The sequence below is a fragment of the Rhinopithecus roxellana genome, chromosome 13, assembly GCF_007565055.1.
Source record: "Rhinopithecus roxellana isolate Shanxi Qingling chromosome 13, ASM756505v1, whole genome shotgun sequence".
Lineage (NCBI taxonomy): Eukaryota > Metazoa > Chordata > Mammalia > Primates > Cercopithecidae > Rhinopithecus > Rhinopithecus roxellana.
This window is the reverse complement of record NC_044561.1, coordinates 16,374,402-16,399,710: the sequence shown is the minus strand read 5'-3', so window position 1 is coordinate 16,399,710 and position 25,309 is coordinate 16,374,402. Positions and strand designations below refer to the sequence as shown.

Genomic DNA, 25,309 nt, shown 5'->3' with positions numbered 1-25,309 from the left:
TTTGCTTGAGCCAAAAAGATGTTTAAGCCATGCACCACCACATTCCCTGCTTAATATTCCTAAGTTTCTTTACTCTTCATAGTTTTCTAATGAACAAACAATTAGTTTTCCTGAGTAAGATTATGAAAAAGTTAACCTTTCTTCCGAAAGTATAAAGACAAATAAAATGTCAACTCACAATACAAATTTTTTACGTAGCATTACAGGTGCAGAGAGATATTGGCTGCTGCTCTTCATTATGATTGACCTACCCCTTAAAAAGACTGCAACAAACGATCCAATTGTCTAAAATACTTCAAAGTACAGAAACTAAATGCTTTAGCCCATAAACATATCCCTCATCTACTGTGTTGCTAGGGTACACTTGAGCAAAATCTGTCATTCCCACTTACACTTCTGCAATCTCTTGGCAACCAGTGGGAAGATGGTAGAAAACTTTTTCCAGATGGGAAAGTACATTTCCATTTAAATGTTCCTGTGACATGCTTTTCCACGCATTGTCTTGCTTCAGATTTTCAACTTTCAATGAAGTCTGACTGTGATGCTTTTTTGTATACATTTTCCTGTGATGAGCATCCATCTTTGATAAGCTTTTGCCTCCTGAAGCCTCTCTTTTTCCATTCACTGTGGAACTTAACACATGAAAATTATTGTACTCTAGTACTTCTGTGTCTGGCAGTTGTCCTTTGGACAAAAACTTTTCTGCCAAAGTTCTGTCATTCAATTTTGGAGTGGTTGGCTGAGATGAACCTTCATAAACGGTAATGAACTTGCATAAAAATTAAGCTGCTTCTGGGCCAGGCGCGGTGGCTCACACCTGTAATCCCAGCACTTTGGGAGGCCAAGGCAAGTGGATCACGAGGTCAAGCTTTGGAGACCAGCCTGGCCAACATAGTGAAATCCCCTCTCTACTAAAAATACAAAAAACTAGCTGGGCATGGTGGCGGGTGCCTGTAATCCAGCTACTTTGGAGGCTGAGGCAGGAGAATCACTTGAACCTGGGAGGCAGAGGTTGCAGTGAGCCTAGATCGCGCCACTGCACTCCAGCCTGAATGATAGTGCCAGACTCCGTCTCAAAAAAAAAAAAAAAAAAAAGTTAAACTGCTTCTAGTTTTCAAACCACTGCAGTTTTCTCAAGCTTCTGAATGCTAGCAGCAACAAACAGCATCTTTTCTTAAGCAGTACCCATTATGAAAAAATCTGGAGACTCCATCCTTTATAGTTTCTTTTGTTAAGCAGCTTCCTTAATTCTGGTTTTGTGTCTCATAGCTGTGGGAACGAACATGATAAACCCTCATGCCAAGGAGCAGGAACCCAATCTCTTCCATTAATGGGTACTTGCTGACCTGTTGCTGAATGTTCTCAGATGAGGCAAAAGGATCAGAGCTTTTTTGCCGTTATCTTTACATCCATTATACAGGGCTTATTAAATGTATGGGTCGCATCTTCCAGTTTTAGGTATAAATCGTTTGGTGCAGTGGGAGGTGACTAGATACCAAAATATTTTGGCAAATATTTTCGTAGCATCAATACAGTCAGCAGCATAAACCGTATTATAGAATTCCAGCGCTCTTGGGCCCCTTGGAGGTGGTCGTAACTGTTTCTCAACCGTGCCATCTGGATGTTGCAGTATACCCACTTTGTCCTTCCCGTACATGTGCCCGGCCACCTGATGCGAGAGGGGCACGCAGCCGTTTAGGAAACGGAGTCGGCCGTCCGCCGGCCGCAGGGTGCCTTCAGGGGTGGCCTCGATCGCTGGTGGGGTCAGCATTTCTGGGGGACCCGGGGCCTCGACCTGGAGGTGGGGTTGGCGGCTCTGTTGCCGTAACTGAGAAGCAGAAGCAGTAGCGGCACCGACAGCAGAAGCGGTAGCGGCACCGAGAGCAGGAAAAAAAATAGGGCGAGGGAGGGGGCGCCGGAGAACCCCGGGGCCGCTCAGGCTCGGGCGCGAGGAGGCCCGGGGGTTGTCGCGGCTGGTGCTCGCTGAGGCCCGGGGAGGGGCCCCTGATGCCGCGGGGGCGCGGGCGCTCCTCTGCCCAACTCTCGGGGGAGCGCGGCTCTCGGCTCCTGCTCCTCTGCTGCCAGCCCCTGCGCTGCCCAGTAGACAGAACCGAGCCGAGGAGCCTTTCCAGCTAATGAAAAAACAATTGTTATTCAGTATTGTTAACTCTGGCCACTCTAGTCTAACATAGAACACCAGAATGGATTCCTCTCATCTGAGCGTCACTTTGTACCCATTACCAATCTCTCTCCAGTTCCCCTCCCCCTCCCAGCCTCCGGTAACCTCTATTGGATATTCTGTTTCAGAAGATAATTTTTTTTTTTTTATCCCACATGCCAGAGATCACGTGGTCAGGTTCTTTCTCTTACCAGGTTCATTTGATTTCACCCAGTGTCCTCCAGGTTCCTCCACATGGCTGTAGATGACATGATTTACTGAAATGCTATGACTGAAGAGTATTCCATCGTGTATATACTCTTCAGCCATAACATAACATACATACACTCATTATGTATGTTACTGTGGTTCCTTTATGCCATCATCTGTGGATGGACAAGTAAGGTTGATTCAGTATCTTGGCTGTTTTGACTGGTACTGCAGTCACCATGGGAAGGCAGATATCTCTTCAACACAGGGATTTTGTTGCCTCTAAATGTGTACCCAGTGGTGGGATTGGTATCTGGAGTGACAGTTGCACTACCTCTACCTCAAACTAGAGTTTGAAGAAGCTCAAACTAATTTTTATAGTGTGTCTACTAATTTACATTTCCACCCATGGTATACAAGAGTTTTCCTCTCTGCAAGTCTACACCAGTAGACAGAACCAAGCCGAGAAGCCTTCAACAATTTTTACTTTTGTCTTATATGATAATATCTATTGTAAGTGGAATGAGATGGTATCTGAGTGTGGTTTTGATTTCTGTTTTTGTAAAGATTAGTGATGATGAGAAATGTTTCTTTAAGCTGTGATTCAATTTCCTGTCTTTCTTTAGACAGGACTGTTCAGGTCCTTTAAGCTTGGGTATTCATCATTGTTGGTTTCCAACTTCGTGGTGTCAGTTTATTTCATGTGTTGTATGAGAAACTCTTTCAGAGATAGGAATTTTCTCCATAATTGTTTCCCAGGCTTTACAGTGCCTTGTCTCTTGGTTTATTGCTTCCTTCTCCCTGTAGAAATTATCAAGTTTGGCCGGGCGCGGTGGCTCACGCCTGTAATCCCAGCACTTTGGGAGGCCGAGGCAGCCGGATCACGAGGTCAGGAGATCGAGACCATCCTGGCTAACACGGTGAAACCCCGTCTCTACTAAAAAATACAAAAAATTAGCCGGGCGCGGTGGCGGGCGCCTGTAGTCCTAGCTACTCGGAGGCTGAGGCAGGAGAATGGCATGAATCCAGGAGGCGGAGCTTGAAGTGAGCCGAGATCGTGCCACTGCACTCCAACCTGGGCCACAGAGCCAGACTCCGTCTCAAAAAAAAAAAAAAAAAAAAAAAGAAAAGAAAAGAAAAGAAATTATCAAGTTTTACCTGGTCCTATGTGCTTATATTTGCATATGGTAGTGGTGATTTTTGTGCTCCCATTTCCTCCCTAGCCATCCCTCTTCTTCCTTCACAAGGTCTGGTAATGACTATTGCACTCTCTAAGTCTTAGAGATAATGTTTTTTAGATTCTGAATGAGTGAGATGACTCAAGGTTTGTCTTTCTCTGTCTTCCTCTGCCTGGCTCGTCTCATTTACCATCGTGTCCTCCAGGTGCAACCCTGTGGCTCCACGTGGTATGATTTCCTTATACTTTTCTGGTTGAAAAGCATTCTGATGTCTACGCATAGGACAGCTTCTTTATTCCTTATCTGTAATGGACAGGTACACGATTCCTTATCGTGGCTCTTGTGAATAGCGCTGGAATTCATACAGGAAAGCAGACCTCTCTTCTGTGTCCTGATTTCAGTTGCTTTGAGTGTATACCTAGTAGGAGAATTGCTGGTTGAAACAGTAGTCGTAGTCCGAAGGTTTGGAGGAAGGTCCAAGTTGTTTCTGTAATGTGTATACCGGTTTACCTTCCCACCAACTGTGGAGAGGAGTCTCTGGAAACTCACACCAGTAATTGCCTTTCTTTTACTATTTTTCATCTTTTGGGGGGTAACATTCATTGCGACTAGTGTAAGGTGCTGTGAGTGTGGTTTTCATTTTCTTTTTTTCACGATTAGTGATGTTTACTGAGTTACTGTGCACTTGTTTCACTTTGATATGTAAGACTGGGTGAAGGACCTGATGACATGAGGTTGATAAAAGAGAAGGTAAAAAGCAAAGATTCTCAACATCGCAAATCCTTACGAAAACATACATCAAAACCATACTCTGATACTGTCTCGCTCCAGATAGAATTAATAGTACCAATATTTGATGACAATTTCATTGTTATAGAATTTGATGACAATTTCATTGTTATAGTCTATAACAATGAAAAAATATATAACGAAATATATAAATGAATGAATATATAATTAAATATATAAAATGAAAAAAAAATATATATATATATATATTTGAGATGGAGTCTCGCTCTGTTGCCCAGGCTGGAGTGCAGTGGCGCAATCTCGGTTCACTGCAAGCTCCGACTCCCGGGTTCATGCCGTTCTCCTGCCTCAGCCTTCCCAGTAGCTGGGACTACAGGTGCCCACCACCACGCCCAGCTAATTTTTTGCATATTTTAGTAGAAACGGGGTTTCACCGTGTTAGCCAGGACGGTCTCGATCTCCTGACCGTGATCCGCCTGCCTCAGCCTCCCAAAGTGCTGGGATTACAGGCGTGAGCCACTGCATCCTGACATTTTGATATATTTTTATGTAGCCTCATGATCAAATCATCATATCTGGCATCTCTGTGACCTCCCACAGTTATTATTTCTCTGTGGAGAGAACGTTCTGAGCCATTCTTTCCAGCTTATTTTGAAAAATTTGCTTTGATACTGTTGACCTGAGTCACCTTGCTGTGGTATAGAATGCCAGAATGTATTCCTCTCATCTGAGTGTCACTTTGTACCCATTACCAATCTCTGCCCAGGCCCCCTCCTCCTCCCAACCTCTGGTAACCACTATTGGATGTTCTGCTTCTAGGAGTCAATGTTTTTTGGATTCCACGTTCCTGAGGTCATGCAGTGTGGGTCTCTCTCTACCAGGCTCATTTCATTTCACCTATTGTCCGCCAGGTGTCTCCACATGGCTGCAGATGATATGATGTCTGGAAGTGTTAGAGCTGAAAAGTATTTCATCGTGTACATGTACTGCAGGTCCTTTATCCCTTCATCTGTGGATGGACAGGTAGGTTGATTCCGTATCTTGGCTATTGTGACTAGTGCTTCAGGAAACGTGGGAAGGCAGATAACTCTTAGACACCAGGATTTCATTTCCTCTAAATGTGTACTCTGTGGTGGGATTGCTAGCTGGAGTGGTAGTTATACTTTTAATATTTTCAGGAACCTACAAGTACTTTTCATAGTGTGGTTTTTTTTTTTTTTTGAGATGGAGTCTCGCTCTGTAGCCCAGGCTGGAGTGCAGTGGCCGGATCTCAGCTCACTGCAAGCTCCACCTCCCGGGTTTACGCCATTCTCCTGCCTCAGCCTCCCGAGTCATAACAACATCATTGTGTTCTTAAATTAGACAATTCTTAGCACATATAAAAGCATATTAACCTCTTTCAACTAGGACAATGTCAGGATTTATCGAAATTCTTCACCATCATCAATGTTTTATTTCAAAATCTTGATTGTTAAGTACTATAAAAATGCACCCTAATCAAATGATGTGTTTTTGGTCTGGGAAATTCAAGGAAAAAAATACTTGTACAATTAAATTTCATATCCTAAACATTTAAGTATTTCAGCCTGCCTCTCTAAACTTAAGAAATATATCAGTTCCTCTAATAGGATGGATACATTTTCTCACTGTATTTCCTACTTCTTTTTAAATTTTCTCTTCCAATTGGGCATTCAGAAATGTGAATCTGTTTTTTTTTTTTTTTTTTTTTTTTTTTTTAGTTTTGCTGCATTTCTGAGTATACAAATACACTTATTTTTTTTTTTTTTTTTTTTTTTTTTTTTTTTTTTTTTTTTTTTTTTTTTGAGGCGGAGTCTCGCTCTGTCGCCCGGACTGGAGTGCAGTGGCCAGATCTCAGCTCACTGCAAGCTCCGCCTCCCGAGTTTACGCCATTCTCCTGCCTCAGCCTCCCGAGTAGCTGGGACTACAGGCGCCCGCCACTTCGCCCGGCTAGTTTTTGTATTTTTAGTAGAGACGGGGTTTCACCGTGTTAGCCAGGATGGTCTCGATCTCCTGACCTCGTGATCCGCCCGTCTCGGCCTCCCAAAGTGCTGGGATTACAGGCTTGAGCCACCGCGCCCGGCCGACAAATACACTTATAACTATAGTATCAATGTATGTGCGTGTGTATATATATATATAATTTGTGTATATGCATATATTTGTTCAATCTGGAAGCCACTGAAATTTTCTGTTTGTAACAACACAGAATGACCTATCCTTTCAGCACCTACCCCCATTATACCCTCAGTTTTATAATCGCTGGACAAAATACAGCATCATCTATATTAATGCAGATGGTATACATCATTCGTGACCTATTTATTTGTTCTAGAGATTTGTACTTAGCAATGATAGACATTAGTACTATAATATTTACATCATGAAAGGTACCTATTCTCTTTGAAACATAGCAACTCTCTCATCTTAACCCTAAAATTTTCATTTGTTCTATTTTATATTAGGGCAGGTCATGTTCCTTTCAACAACTTGTTCCCTTGAGCATATCATAAAAGGATTTGCAATTGGGTGTTGATTTATCAGCCGGAATACACATGCAGTTATACATTTTGAAAGCTATCTAAAATTCTGCATTCAGAAACACTTTAATTATATGTGTTAGGCTGGGCGTGGTGACTCACGTCTCTAATCCCAGCACTTTGGGAGGTCAAGGTGGGTGGATTGCTTGAGTCCAAGAGTTGGAGACCAGCCTGGGCACCACGGAAAAACCCTGTCTCTACGAAATATTAGCTGAGCGTGGTGGTAAGAACCTGTAGTCCCAGCTACACAGTAGGCTGGGGTGGGAGGATCACCTGAGCCTGGGAGGTCAAGGCTGCAGTGAGCTGTGATCACGCCACTGCACTCCAGCCTGAGTGACAGAGACCCTGTCTCAAATTTTAAAAATTATATGTTTTCACCCAAAGTGTTCACCCCCCCAAAAAGATTCACTGGTGAAAATATAGTGATTTTTTTGCTTTAAATACTCAGTGAATGGCCAGCTATTTACATACACAACGGTAGACAAATTCCTCTGTGAATTCACAAAGTTTGGGAGATAAATAATTGCATAGTAATATATAGAGATAAGTGGAAAAATTAAGTTTGATAATTATATTGTAGAGAAATATGATTTTTATAACTTAATATCAACTAACACTGTCTTTTATCTAATTCTGAACAGTTTATTGGTTCTAGAAACAGTAGATCACTCAGGAATGGTAGAAATATGACTTTTTAGGGAACTACAACTTTTCAAAAATGTGACTTTAAAAGATGTCACTTTTTACAGAAATATGACTTTTATAACTGAATATCTATTTATGCTGTCTTTAATTTAATTCTGAACAGTTTGCTTATTGGTTCTAGAAATACTAGATGACTCAGGAATGGTAGAAATATCTGGCAATGGAATTTCAAATTGAGAATGGAACTTCTGGTTGTTACTAACATATCGGTTTTGCCCCTGCTCAGTTTGAAATTCTTGCCATTGAGTATATTTTGGGGTACACAATTTCTCCTCCTAAAACTTATTTTAATAAGCACAGAATAATAATTAATGAGCTTGGGTTTTTTTTTTTTTTTTTTGAAGTAAAACGCCTAATCTTTAATGACACTCCTGTGCGTGTGAAAGCACTCTTGTTGGTGAAGCAGAAAGTGGACCTCACAATACGCATTGTGACTTTACCCTGAGACGTTGATGATGCTCCTGTCGCCATGGTTATGTGATTGGGTATATCTTGCCCTCAGTCCTAACTGCCACTGTCTGTTCTGAGTTTTTCAAAGCTCATAGCAGGTTGAACATGCTTGCTGTCATTTTCACAGATTCTGGTCTTTCTTATGGCGAACCTGAGTTCCTGCATTAAAGGAATGTTGACATTGGCCTGGTGAATGCTGTCCCCTCCAATGTACTAGTTAATATTTAAAAATATATTTCATTTAAAAATTCTCCTCTGTATTTTTCATACGCAGTTATACATGTGTTTTCTGGTTGTATTTTATTCCTCAATTTATATATTTGAGTCTAGTATCAAGCAGGATGCCTTTGAACTTTTCCTTTATTTAAAAGACATGTCTTATTTCTTGTTATATCTGGCACCCCTCAAACCGCCCAATTAGGTATCCTTCTGGGAAAAATATGGCAAAGTATGTTTTAATGCAGTTTTTACCTAATTAAGAACCTATTAAAATCATTAATTTTAAAAATTAGAAGCAAAGCCAGAATGATGCAGATGTCTTTGAGGCTTTTAACACAACAGAGCGTATCTTTGTCTTTTGTTGTTGTTTTTTGGTTTGTTTGTTTGTTTTAGAGATGGAGTCTCACCCTGTCGCATAGGCTAGAGTGCAATGGTGTGATCTCCGTTCACTACAACCTCCGCCTCCTGGGTTCAAACAATTCTCTCGCCTCAGCCTCCTGCGAATAGCTGGGATTTCAGGCACTCGCCATCATGCCCAGCTATTTTTGTATTTTTGTAGAGACGAGGTTTCACCATGTTGGCCGGGCTGGTCTTGAACTCCTGACCTCAGGTAATCCACCCGCCTCAGCCTCCCAAAGTGGTGGTATTACAGGCGTGAACCACTACACTGGGCCCTGGCCTGTTTTTAATATGTTCTTCCTCTCTCCTTTTTCATGAAATGTGTATTCAGTTTAGTAAATTTGGAATATGTCATTTATATTCACATATTCACTTTTTGAAAAGAAGTAAGACTGTGTGTTGTCTGTGTGTTAGTGTGTGAAACAAAACACACTTTTATTTTTATGATTGGATTTTATCCAAAATCATAGAGATAACAATTACAGTCAATCACCCAACCTACTTACCTTTCCAAAGGTAAATATAATCAAGTATAATCATTTTTTCTCATCCAAAGAGTAGTTCATATTTCAACAAAGATAGAGAAGTGAAATGAACTGGTAAACACTACTAACCAAGAACGTACAGATTTACTCACACCAAGAGACACATAGGTCATATACATATACATAAAGATACATTTAAAAATAATAAGATGATAATTGTAGACGTTTGCGTATAGAGTGTAGCTTTGAAAAACTGTTAGTACTGTTTTTGATGGATTGTGTGACTTAGTTCTCCTGACTTATCATTCGGAGTTCTTTCCAAGGAGGTTGTTGCTTCCATGACTCAGAAACAATAGAAAGTTAGAGGCACTTAACATTTGTTAAGCATAAATAAGGTGGCCGGGTGCGGTGGCTCATGCCTGTAATCCCAGCACTTTGGGAGGCCGAGGCAGGCGGATCACCTGAGGTCAGGGGTTCGAGACCAGCCTGACCAACATGAAGAACTCCCGTCTCTACAAAAAATGGAAAATTAGCTGGGTGTGGTGGTGCACACCTGTAATTGCAGCTACTCAGGGGGCTGAGGCGCAAGAATCACAGAACACAAGATACCGCTTCACAATTAGCCTCAAGTGTCACCCTCGTGGCAACTCTCTTGTACAGCTGGGTTAAAGAGCCTCGGTGCTCACATGGGGTCATCTCCTCACCCTGCCTTCCCTCACTGTGGGTAGCTTGGGCTGAAATTAGACCTCACCTTGCTAGGTGATCTAGACCTGGCTGAAACTAGGCCCCCTCAAGCAATGATTGCAAACACAAGGGATAGGAAGGGAAGACTAGAAGGAAAATGTACGATTTACAGTGGACATTTTAACATGTATTTCAGTATTTTCTAGTTTTTAATAAATGATTTATAACAAAGAATTGAATAAATATAATTTAACCCTGGTACCTGATATTGAATTTAGTTCCTCAATAAAAGTTTACACGTAAACAGGGGCTGAACCCTATACCAGATGTTAAATGTTACAGCAGCGGATGGGGGTCTGTGGAGGCTGAAAGGGAGTTGGTCAATGTCAAGGAGTCAGTGGCAGTTCTGCTGGACTTTAAAATGGGCTGAGGGAGTGACAGGACTCTGTGGTTGAATGCTAGCATGTATTTTAGTATTTGCTCATTTGAAGTTTGATTATTTCGTGATGCTTTCATTTGCTATTACCTAGAAAGACGAAGGTTCTATTTCCTTTCTGCCCATCTCTCTGCCTTCCCTGGTCCTTGGAAGAGGATGGCCCAGGAGAAACTCAATTCATACTGGTTAACCAACCACATCCATAAGTTCTAGCCTTTCGTTCGTGTCACCACCAATGAACTGACAGTCATGCTGCATCTTTTCAGGTTCCCCAGAAGATCAACAGAAGGCGGATTCCAAAGACTGGGCAAGTGAGGACCCCTTCTGTATGACCAAGGTAAAGTAGCCTGTCTTTGCCTAAAAGATGTGTTATTTTCTTGCTTATTTCATTTTTCAATTGATATCAGATAGGGAAAAATGATCAGGTGCATTGTAGGTGTTAGATAATGTTTCCTTGGGGATGGAGGGGATGCACCTCACCCACTGACACCTGATTCAAGAGGAAATCCTGAACTGGCAGGGCCGGGTCACACACGGCATGTTAGGGTGCACTTCCTTTTTTTTTCTTTTTTTTTTGAGACGGAGTCTCGCTCTATCGCCCAGGCTGGAGTGCAGTGGCGTAATTTTGGCTCACTGCAACCTCCGCCTCCTGGGTTCAAGTAGTTCTCCTGCCTCAGCCTCCTGAGTAGCTGGGATTACAGGTGTGCACCACCATGCCCAGTTAATTTTTGTATTTTTAGTAGAGACAGGGTTTCACCATGTTGGTCAGGCTGGTCTCAAACTCCTGACCTCGTGATCCACCCACCTCGGCCTCCCAAAGTGCTGGGATTACAGGCGTGAGCCACCGTGCCCGGCCAGGCGACACTTTCTTCTGCAACAAGTTTTCCACTTTAAGAATTTTGTGGCTGGGCGCGGTGGCTCAAGCCTGTAATCCCAGCACTTTGGGAGGCCGAGACGAGGGGATCATGAGGTCAGGAGATCGAAACCATCCTGGCCTACACGGTGAAACCCCGTCTCTACTAAAAAATACAAAAAACTAGCCGGGCGAGGTGGCAGGCGCCTGTAGTCCCAGCTATTCGGGAGGCTGAGGCAGGAGAATGGCGTCAACCCGGGAGGCGGAGCTTGCAGTGAGCTGAGATCCAGTCACTGCACTCCAGCCTGGGCGACAGAGCGAGACTCCGTCTCAAAAAAAAACAAAAGAATTTTGTAACTGCCACCCCAAAATTGTCTTGACAAAGATATTTTTCAACAGAAGCTGTTGTGCTTTCTACATATGAACTCTACTCTAGATTTTGGGACTTTAGACTTAAACATTCTTTCCCATCTTGGTTACCGAGAGCCCCTAAGAGAACGAAAGACCTGTGCAAACAGCCCACAGTATGATCTCATCCTCAGAGTGTTTTCTTTCTTCTAATTGCAGGTGACCCCAAAGAACACAATTAATGGTATGTATTCTGGAATCATTCACCGAGTGTAAAAAAAAAAAAAAAAAAAAGTGTATGTATAAGAAATGTGGAACTTAGTTGCTGACTTTCGTCTAGAGAATCTCTGTGATCCAAGACACCTGGAAAGAATGAGAATTTGGGGTGGACTAAAACTGGTTTTGCAGGTGAGAAACTCTTGTCACCTACGTGCAATCCCTGGAAACAGGTGTATTCACTTTAGGTGGTGTGGATTTGTGTGCACCAAGGCAGAAGGTGTCTATGTGTAGGTCTGTGATGTCTTTGTGAATGTGTGTCCAACACACAGGTGGGTGCAAGCTTAAGGGGTCTGCACATTCAATGAAAGTGAGACTGAACTTCATTATTCATACATTTTCAATAATCTATTGTCTCTGTAACATGAAATTAATGATGTAATACCATAGAATATTTCCCTAATATTGAATCTTGTCTCTCAATAAAGAGTTGCTTAAAAGCACATGAGAAGTGCTACTCAACAAATGATATGTGCTGTAGCTGCCGTGAAAGCATTCATTTGGGAAGTCATAAGACTTATGGCTAAAGTTATGACTTATGCTCTAAACTCAGCCATGAGTTTTGTAAGACAATTGAAGGGGAGGATAAAAGACCCGATTTGCCTCCTCTGTTCAGTGGTTCTGTTATATGCCTTGTGGAGTACAGTTACACGGGAAGTTGATGGAGTAAACACAACAAAGAATTGAACAGGTTAACTGAATCCATAAGACTGTGGTGAGGTTAGTCAATGATATGGGTCATTTATTTTTTAACTTTTATTTTAAGTCCAGGGGGACATGTGCAGGTTTGTTACACAGGTAAACTCATGTCACAGGGGTTTGTTGCACAGATTATTTCATCATCCAGGTACTGGGCCTAGTATACAATGGATCTGTTTTTCTGATCCTCTCCTCCCACCCACCCTCCACTCTCAAGTAGACCCAAGTCTGCTCTTCCCCTCTTTGTGTCCACATGTTCTCACCACTTAGCTCCCACTTATAAGTGAGAACATGCAGTATTTGGTTTTCTGTACCTTTATTAGTTTACTAAGGATAATGGTCTCCAGCTCCATCCATGTTCCTGCAAAGGACATGATCTCATTCTCTTTTACGGCTGCATAGTATTCCGTGGTGTATATGTACCACATTTTCTTTATCCAATATGTCATTGGTGGGCATGTGGGTCTTTGCTATTGTGAATAGTGCTGCTGTGAACATATGTGTGGATGTCTTTAGGGTAGAATGATTTACATTTCTTTGGGTATATACCCAGTAATGGGATTGCTGGTTTGAATGGTATTTCAGTTTTTAGCTCTTTGAGGAATCACCATACTCCTTTCCACAATGGCTGAACTAATTTACACTGTCTCTAACAGTGTGTAAGTGCTCCCTTTTCTCTGCAACTTTGCCAGTATCTGCTATTTGACTTTTTAATAATAGCCATTCTGATGTGTGAAATGGTGTCTCATTTTGTCCCACCAGTTTTTTTTAACTGTTAAGTTCAGGGGTACGTGTGCAGGTTTGTTACATAGGCCAACTTGTGTCACGGGAGTTTGTTGTACAGATTATTTTGTCACCTGGGTGTTAAGCCTAGTACCCATTAGTTATTCTTCCTGATCCTCCCTCCTCCCACCCTCCCCCTTCCGATAGGCCCTGTGTGTGTTGTTCCGCTCTGTGTGGCCCTGTAAGATTGGTCATTTTTAGGTCAAATTTTACACAGTGTGTTCTTTATGTGCTTTCTTCTAGTACTTTCTATTTTTTGTTAATAACTAGGCCACTGCTGCTAAAATCTCTACTAAAAGTGGGCACATCTTTGTGATAACAAATAGAAGCCTGTAAAGTTGTGACACCTTAAATTTTGCCAAGTTATGAGGGCTTTGCCTGAGACCTGGATGACAGAGTTGTGTAAGAATGTGGGGTTCCTCTGAAGACTATGGAACTTTCTGAGAATAAAGATCTTATTTGTTTCTATTACATAGAGTTAAAGCATGGACACGGTGGTCTCTGAGGCACATAAGAGGCTCTGAGAGTAGAAAATGAGATCTCTCCAAACTGGAATACAAATCTCTATTTCTGTATTTAGGATCCCTCTGAGAGCAAGCAGAGGTTCACAGAAGGATACAGATCACTAAGAGAAGTAAATAATGGGAAACACAGGTTTATAGCATTTAGAAGAAAATAGCAAGATGAACATATTAATATCTAAAGTGAGTTTTGATGAAAACAATTTTAAAATTTTTTTTAAACTCAAAATGTAAATATCAGGACCATGTGACTTACTTTTATTTCTACCAAATAATACAATAAAGACTGGCAGTCCTGGGCACACACTTCCGGAGCACACAGAGTCCTGGGCACACACTTCCGGAGCACACAGAGTCCTGGGCACACACTTCCGGAGCACACAGAGTCCTGGGCACACACTTCCGGAGCACACAGAGTCCTGGGCACACACTTCCGGAGCACACAGAGCAAACACAGCCGTAGTGCTTTGTCATTTTAGGAGAATCTTGATTCCACTCCTGCAATAATAGACTTGACTGGAAAGGGGAAGGACAGAAACATTCCTCTGAATGTAGACCCCAAAATCTGAAAACAGATGTTAGTGATCTAGAGTCGGACTTAAAAAAAACAGTAGGATGAACAGTGGTATTTTATGAGAGGACTTTCATAGGGCTCACGAGAGAGAATCAATGGCATTTTCTTTTTTTTTTTTTTTTTTTTTTTTGAGACGGAGTCTCGCTCTGTCGCCCGGGCTGGAGTGCAGTGGCCGGATCTCAGCTCACTGCAAGCTCCGCCTCCCGGGTTTACGCCATTCTCCTGCCTCAGCCTCCCGAGTAGCTGGAACTACAGGCGCCCGCCACCTCGCCCGGCTAGTTTTTTGTATTTTTTAGTAGAGACGGGGTTTCAGAGTGTTAGCCAGGATGGTCTTGATCTCCTGACCTCGTGATCCGCCCGTCTCGGCCTCCCAAAGTGCTGGGATTACAGGCTTGAGCCACCGCGCCCGGCCAAATCAATGGCATTTTCACTAGTGAAGGATTGGGAGAAGAGGCAGAGCCACTGGGTTAATGGAAGGGACATCTGGAGACAGAGGGAAAGGGGGATCAGAGTAAACCTGAATGAGAGTCCTGGGGCAGAGGTTTCCAGGCTGTGGCTCTGGAGGGGCCTTTTTTTTTTTTTTTTTTTTTTTTTTTTTTTTTTTTTTTAAAGACAGAGTCTTGCTCTGTCTCCCAGGCTGGAGTGCAGTGGTGCGATCTCAGCTCACTGCAAGCTCCACCCCACTAGGGTCACGCCATTCTCCTGCCTCAGCCTCTTGAGTAGCTGGGACTACAGGCGCCTGCCACCACGCCCGGCTGATTTTTTGTATTTTTAGTACAGACAGGGTTTCACCGTGTTAACCAGGATGGTCTCGATCTCCTGACGTCGTGATCCGCCCACCTCGGCCTCCCAAAGTGCTGGGATTACAGGCATGAGCCACTGCACCCGGCCAGAGGGGTCTTTCTGAGAGGAGATAGGACTGTCCCTTGCCACAGCAAGGTCAAGGAATGAATGTGGAGTTTGTAAAATAGAAAGTGATCTTTGATGAGGAAAGAATGAGCTGATAAGGGGCACACGCCATGCTGGTGCATGTGCTGCCCATTCTTAGCCACATCTTGTTCCAGGTGGCTCAGATCAGCAGTCAAGGAGAAAGTGGGAGTGGCAGACTAAAGTCATTAAACCACCAAAGCACCAGCCCAGATGGCCACTTTTTCAGTTAATTCGCGTTAAGTACTTATTGAGGTTTGATAAGTAGGAGAGAAGTTGTTGCTTGCAGAAGCAGCTTGTGATAGATGTTTGGCATAAGCCTGAGCAGTCTTGGAGACAGGCAGACACTGGCCCCTCACTGTGGTCACCGGAGGAAACAGTTACTGAGAGACAGCTGACGGGGTGAAGGGAGTGGGGGAGGAAGGCCACGCATTTGTGCTTCCAAAGGTCCCACAGATGACATCCTTTAAAAGAAACTGTGTCGTATTTGGGGTGGAAGATTTGAAAGGCAGAGGAAAACAATGCTTTATAATTAAGGACCTGTCTTCATCTCAGGCAACTCTTCCTGAGCAGGAACTCTTGTCTTTCCACACACCTTGGAATAAAAGGATTGGAGAAAGAGAGTGAAGGGGTCCCTCTGATCAGTGATCTGGGGCATGATACAGAGGTCTCAGTTGTTCAGGAATCTCTGTCTCTAGGGAACCAAATTCATTTCCCCCCCAGATCCTTCACTCATTGGAATGGGATTCTGCAAATCACTCACCATCTCTAAGTGATACTCAGTGCCCTCCACTGGAAAATCTGAGCGGCGGCCCCTCCTCTGCCCACCCTGCCGGGCTGGTGTGGGAATTCCAGGAGATAATAGCAGATGTCCTCCAGAAGTTGTAAGGCATCACACCCACGTAAAAGTTGAGCAGGGACCCATCCTCCACTGGCCTGGAGCCACCCAAACAGCCTCTCCGTGTTCAGCCACTACTAAGTGTCCAGCTTATTCCTTCTGGCATTTAGTAAACCCTTACATATCACTACTGAAATTCTGATTCTCTTTCTTAATATTCTCCTGCATGTAGTGATTTTTCTAGCCCCACACTGTGACATTAATAAGTAGGCCCTATGAACGTTTTAACATGACAGTGAAGAGATCTGAGGACCAAGGGATTGCGTGACCTTTCCTCGTGTCTCTAGTGGGACTGGGGTCCAGGCCCCCACTACACCAGCCCTCTGCCTTTCTGTATCGCCTCATCTATGTGACGGTATCGCCCACGCAGTCTTTCTAATCCACGTATAAAGTGCTCACTGAACTCCATGATCTTCCTGAGACCCAACTTTGATTCCCATGACCCTGTTTGGAAGCCAGTAAACAATGGGATCAGAAGTTAGAACTCAGAACCAGTGATCGCAATTCTCCCTCTGGTCTTTCTGTCAGTAACATATCAGTGGCTGTCTGCATTGCAAAAAGATTAACCAGGATCTTCTCTGATAGAGATTGTAAGAAGATACAGCGTCTACACCAAGAGGCACATGACACAACCTGGACTCTGGGCAAACCACCGGGTGCACCTACATGAAGGTACCGTGGAAATTTATTAAGTTGATTTAAGAATAACAATTGTGGGTTATATTCAGTGTCCCATATGTTAGAAGAAGCTACAGAGGAGGTTAAGCCATATGTTCAAATGTGCCAAAATTTTTATTTGCCTAGTCAAGAAGTATTGCTGAAATCACAAAATTAAATATACATTTAAAAGTCAATTTTGGTTCACATTTAATAGTAAGACAATCTTTCAAGCTAATGTCTAGACATGACTCAATTGTTGAACATTATTGTGAAGAGATCTCCCTGAAACAGTGGAGCTATAATTTTATATTTCTTTAACCAAGAGAGTTTTAGATTGACATAAAAATCGAGCATGTAATACACAAAGTTCCCATATCATTCCATTCTCTCACCCTACCTTATAATCCCACCTAGTGTTCCCATCTTACATTACTGTGTTACATTTGCTAAAATTAATGGGCAAATATTGATACTTTAGTATCTAAAGTCTACCATTCACAGTGTTTTTTCCTGTTTTACATTTCTATGAATTTTGAAATATTTACTATGTTGTTTACCATTTTGATCTCATAAAGAATACTCTCACGGCTCCAAAAATTCCCTCTTCTTTACTTATGAATCTGTCCTCGTCTCCAGCAACCTTGCCAACTACTGATATTTTTACCATCCCCTTTGTTTTGCCTTTTCCAGAATGTCATATAGTTGGAGTCACTTATTAGGTTGGTGCAAAAGTCATTGCGGTTTTTCCATTCTTTAAATGGCAAAAACCACAATTACTTTTGCACCAACCTAATATTATGTATCTTTTTCAGCTGAACTTATTTCACTAATCGATATACTTAGTCACCCTGCTCTGCTGCCTTTCTGTACAGTCTCATCTACGTGAAGCCATGCCCTCACAGTCTTTCTGATACATGCCATTGTCTTTTCTATGCCTTGATGGAGAACTCCTTTAAATCACAGAATAGTATTGTGTTTTACAGATGGTTACTTTTTCATTCACCTCTTGAACATCTTGCTTCTAGTTTGGGTGGTTAGAGAGAAAGCTGCTGTAAACATTCCTGTGCAGGCTTTGTGTGGACATAACTTTTCATCTCAACTGAGTACATACCTGAGAGCACAATTTTTGGATTATATTGTGAAAATGTGTTGGGATTCATAAGAATCTGGTGGATTTCATAAGAGAAATCATTTGGTTCTGGTGTTGTCTTTTTTGGAATGTTCTTAATGTTAATTCACTTAATAGACAGAGGCTGTTCAGATTGTGTATGTTCCTAGTGTGACCTAGGGAAGATTATGTCTCTCAAGGAATTGATACATTTCACCTAAGTTATCAAACTGTGGCAATAGAGTCATTCATAACAGTCCCAGATTATCCTTTTAATGCCCAACAGTTTGGTAGACATGGCCCCTCTTTTATTTCTGATATTAGTAATGTGTGTTATCTTTTTTTGCTTTGTTAGCCTGCACAGAGATTAATTATAACAATTACAATTAATAATTACAATAACTAATTGGGGGGAATTATCATTGTTAATGTAGATGAACGCACATCCAGGAAAATCTTAGCCACACTGAGCAATGATGGCGACAACTTGTCTTTTCAGTTCTGGATAGGACAGAGGCATTTATCCAGCTCTCTGTTCAAATACACACACATGCACCACACATGCACACACACACTCATGCTTTTACTGTGAATAAAATCTAGTGCACTCCTATCATTTGGAAAATCACATGATCCATTAGGTGATATCCAAATGTTTATTTGCCTCATAACTTCTATAATTTAAACATTAATTTGAACTTACAGAAATAAAAAAGTAAAGCATTTGGAAATTTATCCCAGAATACAGGACATTTCTATAGGAAACAAGATGTGAACATAAGACTCAATGGGTTGGATGGTGGCAATAATACTTAGAATTCAATAATCTAAACAAATTAGATTAAATACAGATTATAGAAATGTCCCATATTTTTCTCCTATGACTCTGTATAATGCTTTTACCAAGTAGAAAGTTCCTAAGTCTACCCACCCTAGTAATTTTCTGACCCTGTTTTCTTTGCAGTGAGGGCCTATCTGGCCTCCCCAGGATGGACCGGAGCATCAATAGTGCCTGAGTTCATCACAGGACAGCTACTCAAGACACCCTGATCACCATTAGGTAGAATTGAAGGAGGCAAAAACGGGTGCAGTAGCTCCTCAGCAGAGACTCTCCTGAATGTATAGACATGGGAACCACCTTTCGTATCAAAAAAGGAAATGTTCTGCATGCCCATATCCAGAAAAATCCCCACTCACTGTAGCTTGCAGTCTACGAAGAGGAAAGTCGGCGGCACCGTGCTGGCAGAGAGGCGGCCTCCAGTCCTCAAACTCACAGTCCAGAATCCACGCTCTGTGGTCAGCTGGATCCTCCTTTTGCGGTGAACAGATTCGCTGCAGACTCCCAGGTCCCATTCTGTACTTGTTCCCACATCCACCTCCCAGTAGTGGTGGCCACAGGTAAAGCAAGGGGAGCCCAGGACACAAATGGACAAGTCACATCTCTGGGCAAGGCCTTGCCGATTCTGTCTGATGCGCCCACTTCGGACGCTCCTGAGGTCATCAGAAATGAGGAGGAAGTTGTTGGCTGTGTCGCCATCCAAGGTCATATCCACTGTGAAAAGGAAAAACAGTTGCTCAGCAAATGGACAGAAGCCAACCCCATGCCTCTCCTCTACTTCCAAGGCCCAAATATCTCTTGACTTTAGTTTAATTCTGTTTCTTCCTCCAAAATCAAAACTTTTCGGCCAGGCGCAGTGGCTCAAGCCTGTAATCCCAGCATTTTGGGAGGCCGAGACGGGCGGATCACGAGGTCAGGAGATCGAGACCATCCTGGCTAACACGGTGAAACCCCGTCTCTACTAAAAAAATACAAAAAACTAGCCGGGCGAGGTGGCGGGCGCCTGTAGTCCCAGCTACTTGGGAGGCTGAGGCAGGAGAATGGCGTAAACCCGGGAGGCGGAGCTTGCAGTGAGCTGAGATCCGGCCACTGCACTCCAGCCTGGGCGACAGAGCGAGACTCTGCCTCAAAAAAAAAAAAAAAAAAAGAGAAATCTTCCCTATTTCAAATTCGCATAGTTATGCTTTGTGGCAATATGTGACTCTTATTTGCAGTAGCAATTCTTATTTTACCTTATGTCACGTGTTTGCTTCATTGAACTTTTCTTCATTTAGAGTGGAGGGTCTCTGAAGGCAGACACCATGACCCCTTTTCTACCACCTTGATGCAGGAACAAATAAATAATAATTAAGACAATGCAAGTGGTCAATATTAAATATGTTTCTGCTTCCACATGTTATTACTCCAATTCAGTATATAGAGCGTGATTCCAGGCTTTTGTTATTTTCCATGTTTGTAAGTAAATTAACTGTGCCCAGTTCTGACAGCAGGTAGAATATCTCTGCAGCTGACGATGTGATGACAGAAGTGCCGGTCCTGGACATTAGGAGGCTCCAAGGCCAGGAGGAGGAGGGGGCCTTAGATGAAAGAATGTTTTCCATCCTACATGGGAGGTGAGACCTTAAGCAAAGCAATGGTAAATTTTGGAGCCAGGAGAAAGGTATTTGAAAGTTGTTTGTCATAACCGACTGATTGCAGAGAATAAGGGCAGCAAATACAAAGGTCAATAATTTAAGGCACTGGGTATGTGGTTGACAGGTGAAGCCGCCGGTTCTCATGGAGGAGGCAGTGTGATCTGGCCTAGAGAAAATTAATTGTCCAGAGCATTCTGAAAACATTTCTACAAAACATATTATCCTTCAAGTCAAAAGGCTGATACGATCACTAATACAGGTTTCACAGATTACAGTAAGACTTGCGGGGATTGACTGCTGTTTAATGGTGAATTAGGGAATGGACATGGACAGGGAAGGAGGAAGATGGTTCCAAACATGACTTGGACAGGGTGAATGTGTCCTCCCTATTTCTGCAGAGAGACAGTCAGGTATTGGTAGGTGGAGAAGTAGAGATCATGAGTGTCAGGGCAGAAGCTACCAGTGTCGGGGACATCATAGGGGCCCACCACCATTTATAGGTGTAATTCTTTGCTCAGGCTGACCGTAACCTCTTCATTTAAATGTCCCTTTTCTCCAGAGTTATGGAGACTTTTAGTATTTTCTGTAGCCAGGACCACTGAGCATTTCCTCTAAATTTCATTCCTTGGACTCCAGTCTGCACCCAACTGCCCAGTGGGCCCTCTCAAGGGCCAGGATGGGGCCCACATGTGGCAACCCTGAGAGAGGCTGCGGGAGATGGACCTGAGTGAGCTCTGCACCAAGGAGGGGCCCCCACCAATGCCATTCGGGAAGGAGTGACTCTGGTGCTAAAAGAAGAGAGAAGACGCTCTTAGGGTAGGGAGGTGTTGGTCTGTGGTCAGCGATTGGGGGCTGAGGCCCCCAGGTCCCAACCCTACCTTGCTCCAAAGGCCAAGCAGGCAGGATCTGAAGAATCTGGGGGTTTTCCTTCTGCCCCCGCCTCACCTGGGCTGAGTGACAGAGTCAGACTAGACAGTACTGCCCAGAGCCCTGGTGCCTGCTGCACAGGCTGGGAAGAGCACCCTGCATCCGCTTGTGTGCTCAGCTGGGGACTCCAGGCTCCGTGTGCGAGCGATGTGGGCAGGGGAGCTGGACAGAGCAGCCCCAGTGCCCACACTGGCAAGGGCGTCCCCCTCTGGATGAGCTGTGGGGACCAGATCATCCGTTGCTGGGAAGGCCCTGTCCAAGCTTCTGCTCTTCTGCTGTCTCAGCTCAGGGGTAAGTGGCATTTAACAGTCCCACAGAGACAGCCCTGGGGCCACTGTGGGCTGCTGTAATCTCCAGAGCTGAGTTCCACGAGATGGGTGGCGGGGAGGCTCCCTTAGGAGGAGATGTCAGCAGGTGAGGGTTGATGTGGGCTGGGAAGACCGAGGCAGGGAGCTTCATGTGAACCCCACAAGTTTGAGGCCCCTGGGAAGGCACCTGAGGCTTCTGGAGACTCAAGTCAGGGGAACCAATTTGTGCTCTTGATCCCTGTCCACACCTGGTGCTGTGCTGAAGGCTCGGGCCATATCCCAACAGCGGTGGGAAGGAGGCCTTCTTCTCAGGAGACCTCAGATTAGTGTTCCCAGGAGAGGAATCTGGGGTCACAGGGAGTCATGTCTGGGGCAGCCAGCTTGACATATCATCCAGCTTCGTGCCCCTTGGCCACTTCCCTGCCACCAGACCTCAGGGAGGGCTCAGCAGGAGGAGCTCTTTCATTACTTGCCATTTTCATTTGTGTTCCCTTCCATTTACATGATTTGTTCTGTTGTGGTGGTGTGGTGTGTTGCTCTTTTTTCTTTTTCTTTCTTTTTTTTTTGAGACAGAGTCTCGCTCTGTCGCCCAGGCTGGAGTGCAGTGGTGCAATCTCCACTCACTGCAAGCTCTGCCTCCCGGGTTCAAGCCATTCTCCTGCCTCAGCCTCCCATGTAGCTGGGACTACAGGCGCCCGCTTCCACGCCCGGCTAATTTTTGTATTTTTTTTTTTTAGTAGAGACAGGGTTTCACCGTGTTAGCCAGGATGGTCTCGATCTCCTGACCTCGTGATCCGCCCGTCTCAGCCTCCCAAAGTGCTGGGATTACAGGCGTGAGCCACCGTGCCTGGATTTCTTTTCTTTTTTCTTTCTAAAATATTGCTTATTTATAGTTTTAAAATTTGTTTTGTGCAGGCCGGGTGCGGTGGCTCACGCCTGTAATCCCAGCACTTTGGGAGGCCGAGACCGGCGAATCACGAGGTCAGATCGAGACCATTCTGACTAACTTGATGAAACCCTGTCTCTACTAAAAATACAAAAACTAGCCAGGCGAGGTGGCGGGTGCCTGTAGTCCCAGCTACTCAGGAGGCTGAGGCAGGAGAATGGCGTAAACCCGGGAGGCAGAGCTTGCAGTGAGTGGAGATGGCGCCCCTGCACTCCAGCCTGGGCAACAGAACGAGACTCTGTCTCAAAAAAAAAAAAAAAAAAAAAAAAAATTTTGTTTTGTAATACATGTCCAAAATTAGGGGGTGCAGTGGGATTTTTTCCTGTTTGTATACACTGAGGAATGATGAAATCAGGGTGTTCCTCACATCTGTTCCCATATCTAGTTTTTATTTCTATGTGTTGTGAACCTTCATTGTCCTTCTTTCTAGCTCTACTGAAAAAGAAGCTGCCATATTGGTACCACCAGTCACCCTGCTGTGGAGAAGCCTCAGAATTCATCCCTTCCCTGGAACCGCAGCTCTGCACCCATTACCAATGACTACCCCTTCCCTCTCCTCCCTGCTGCCTCTGCTAACCACTATTGTACCTTCACCTTCAATTAGATACTTTGTTTTAGCTTCTACATGGTTTAGATGATACAGTGTTTGTCTTTCTCTGCCTAGCTGACTCAGTTTATGACTTCCAGGATCATCCCGGGTTGCTGTAAATGACATCAAGCCATGAATTTTTAAGGGTGAGGCATATTTCACTGTGTCTGTGTGCTGAGGTTCCTTCATTGCTCTGTCAGTTGATGGACAGGTTAGGTTGGTTTCATACCTTGGCTCTGGGAGTAGTGCTTCCCTAAACCTGGGAGGGCAGCTATCGCTTCAGTATACTGATTTCATTTTCATGAAGTGTGTACTCACTATTGAAATTTCTAGATAAAATGGTAGTTTCTTCAATATACTGATTTCATTTTCATGAAGCATATACTCACTATTGGAATTTCTAGATGAAATGGTAGTTTCGTTTTTGGTTATATTCTAATTATAGTATGTGGTATCTGATGGTGATTTTTATTTACAGTTTTGAGATGATTAATGATGTTAAGAACCAATTTTTTTTACCTGGTATTGGATTTTTTTTTAACCTGTTACTGGATTTAATATCACTTTCTTTTCTATGACATGAGGCCCCAATTCACCCCACAGGCAAAGCTGGTCTGTCAAGAGCCCAGACAGAAGAACACAGAACAGAGCAAGTCTGGGGGACCCACATGCACCTGGCAGACAGACAGAGGAGTCTCAAGAGGTCACCATTTCAATGCCCTGCCTCTGGGGTCAGAGGTGAAGGGGTCACAGTGACCAGCTGAGGCATACAGAGGTTTAAATAGGGAGAGGAGAGGTCAGCCTCTCAGAACCAAGGTCCAGAAGGAAACCCAGGCCACAGGCTGTGAGAAGTCACAGAAAAAGATCAAAACCAGCAGGAAAAAAAAAAAAAAAAAAAAAAACACTTGACAAGAGCAGGGAAGGAAGGGGAAAAAGCGACTCGCCTAGGACAGTCAGCTTGGTCTGTCTGCTGAACTTCAAACACTGTGACATAGGCTCATATAAAAACTACTCCCTAGGACCCCCATGCCCCCCTCCCCAGCCCCCAGCAGCAGCTGTGATGCAGGAAAGCTGAACCACTGACTCCGGCGGGCATTTGCTCAGCAGAGTGTCTACACCCCTGCCTGCCCTTCTCAGGCTGAGATGAGACAGTCAGCCCCACACACGCAATGATGGGACATCTGGAAATGCAGAGGCCCAAGCATATCAGGATCAGGTTTTCCCTTTGTGGCCCAGGAATGGGAATGGGCTCCTGGGAGGGCGTTTGCTTCCCTAAGGAGGGAAGTGGCATAGAAGGGGACAGGGATTCTCTATACTATAGGGTTGTTGCAACCCTGATCTCTTGGTGTGACCACAAAGTAAGAGCAGGGAGGCATCCTCAGGTGTCCCCAATGCCCCAGAGAAGGGACAGCTTGTCGCAGAGTCTCAGCAGCCATGGGAAGGTCCAGTCTGACCACAACCATAGCTCCAGGGTTCTCCCTTCCATCCTCCCTGGTGTTGTCTTAGTTTGCGATGGGTCTGGCCAGGTGTTAGTAAGAAATTCCAGCCTCAACCTCCAGGGAGAAGTTGGAAGCAAGACTCTGTCACCCTCGCAAGGTCTCGTGTCCATTTTGAGTGTCTGACCCAAAAGGGCTGTGTGAGTAGCAGCCCAAGTGTGATCTCTAAATCCCGCTTCCCACTTTAAGGAACCAGTGCACTCGGGGTTAATGGGCAACTTTAGATATGAAGCAGGAGAAAGTTGCAGCCAGGACAGATTGTGAATAGACAACAGAAAGTCCAGGCCTACTGGGTTCTCTCAGGAGGATCCTGGGGGCTACCAGAAAGAGGAATAGTGGGTCATTGTCATCAGAATCAGGGAGGGCATAAGATCAGCCTGGCCTGAGCAAGATGCCATGCGGGGCTCCAGGCTACAGTGGAGTATGGAGGGAAGGAGTGACCAGGTAATGAAGGGCCTCTTTGGATGATGCACTCAGATAGATGAGAGCCTCTTCCTGGAGGTTGCAAAATTGAACATGAGATAAAAAATAATGAGATGGAACAGGATTTCTTAATTGACAATATTTATTGAGGGTTACTTGGATGCAGGGAGAAGGGCTGGATGCCTTGGGGTGAGAGAGGAGACCCCTGCCCTGGGATCCTGCAGCTCCCAGGTCCCTGTGGATGGGGTGAGGGTCGGGGGCCTGAGTGC

General features: G+C 44.1%; 2 pseudogenes; both read right to left on the bottom strand.

Moving 5' to 3' along the window:
* Nucleotides 1-247: 247 nt before the first annotated feature.
* Nucleotides 248-10,490, bottom strand: LOC115892824 (annotated as a pseudogene).
* An 8,360-nt stretch (nt 10,491-18,850) lies between these two features.
* On the bottom strand, nt 18,851-21,513 carry LOC104671264 (annotated as a pseudogene).
* Between the last annotated feature and the right edge of the window lie 3,796 nt (nt 21,514-25,309).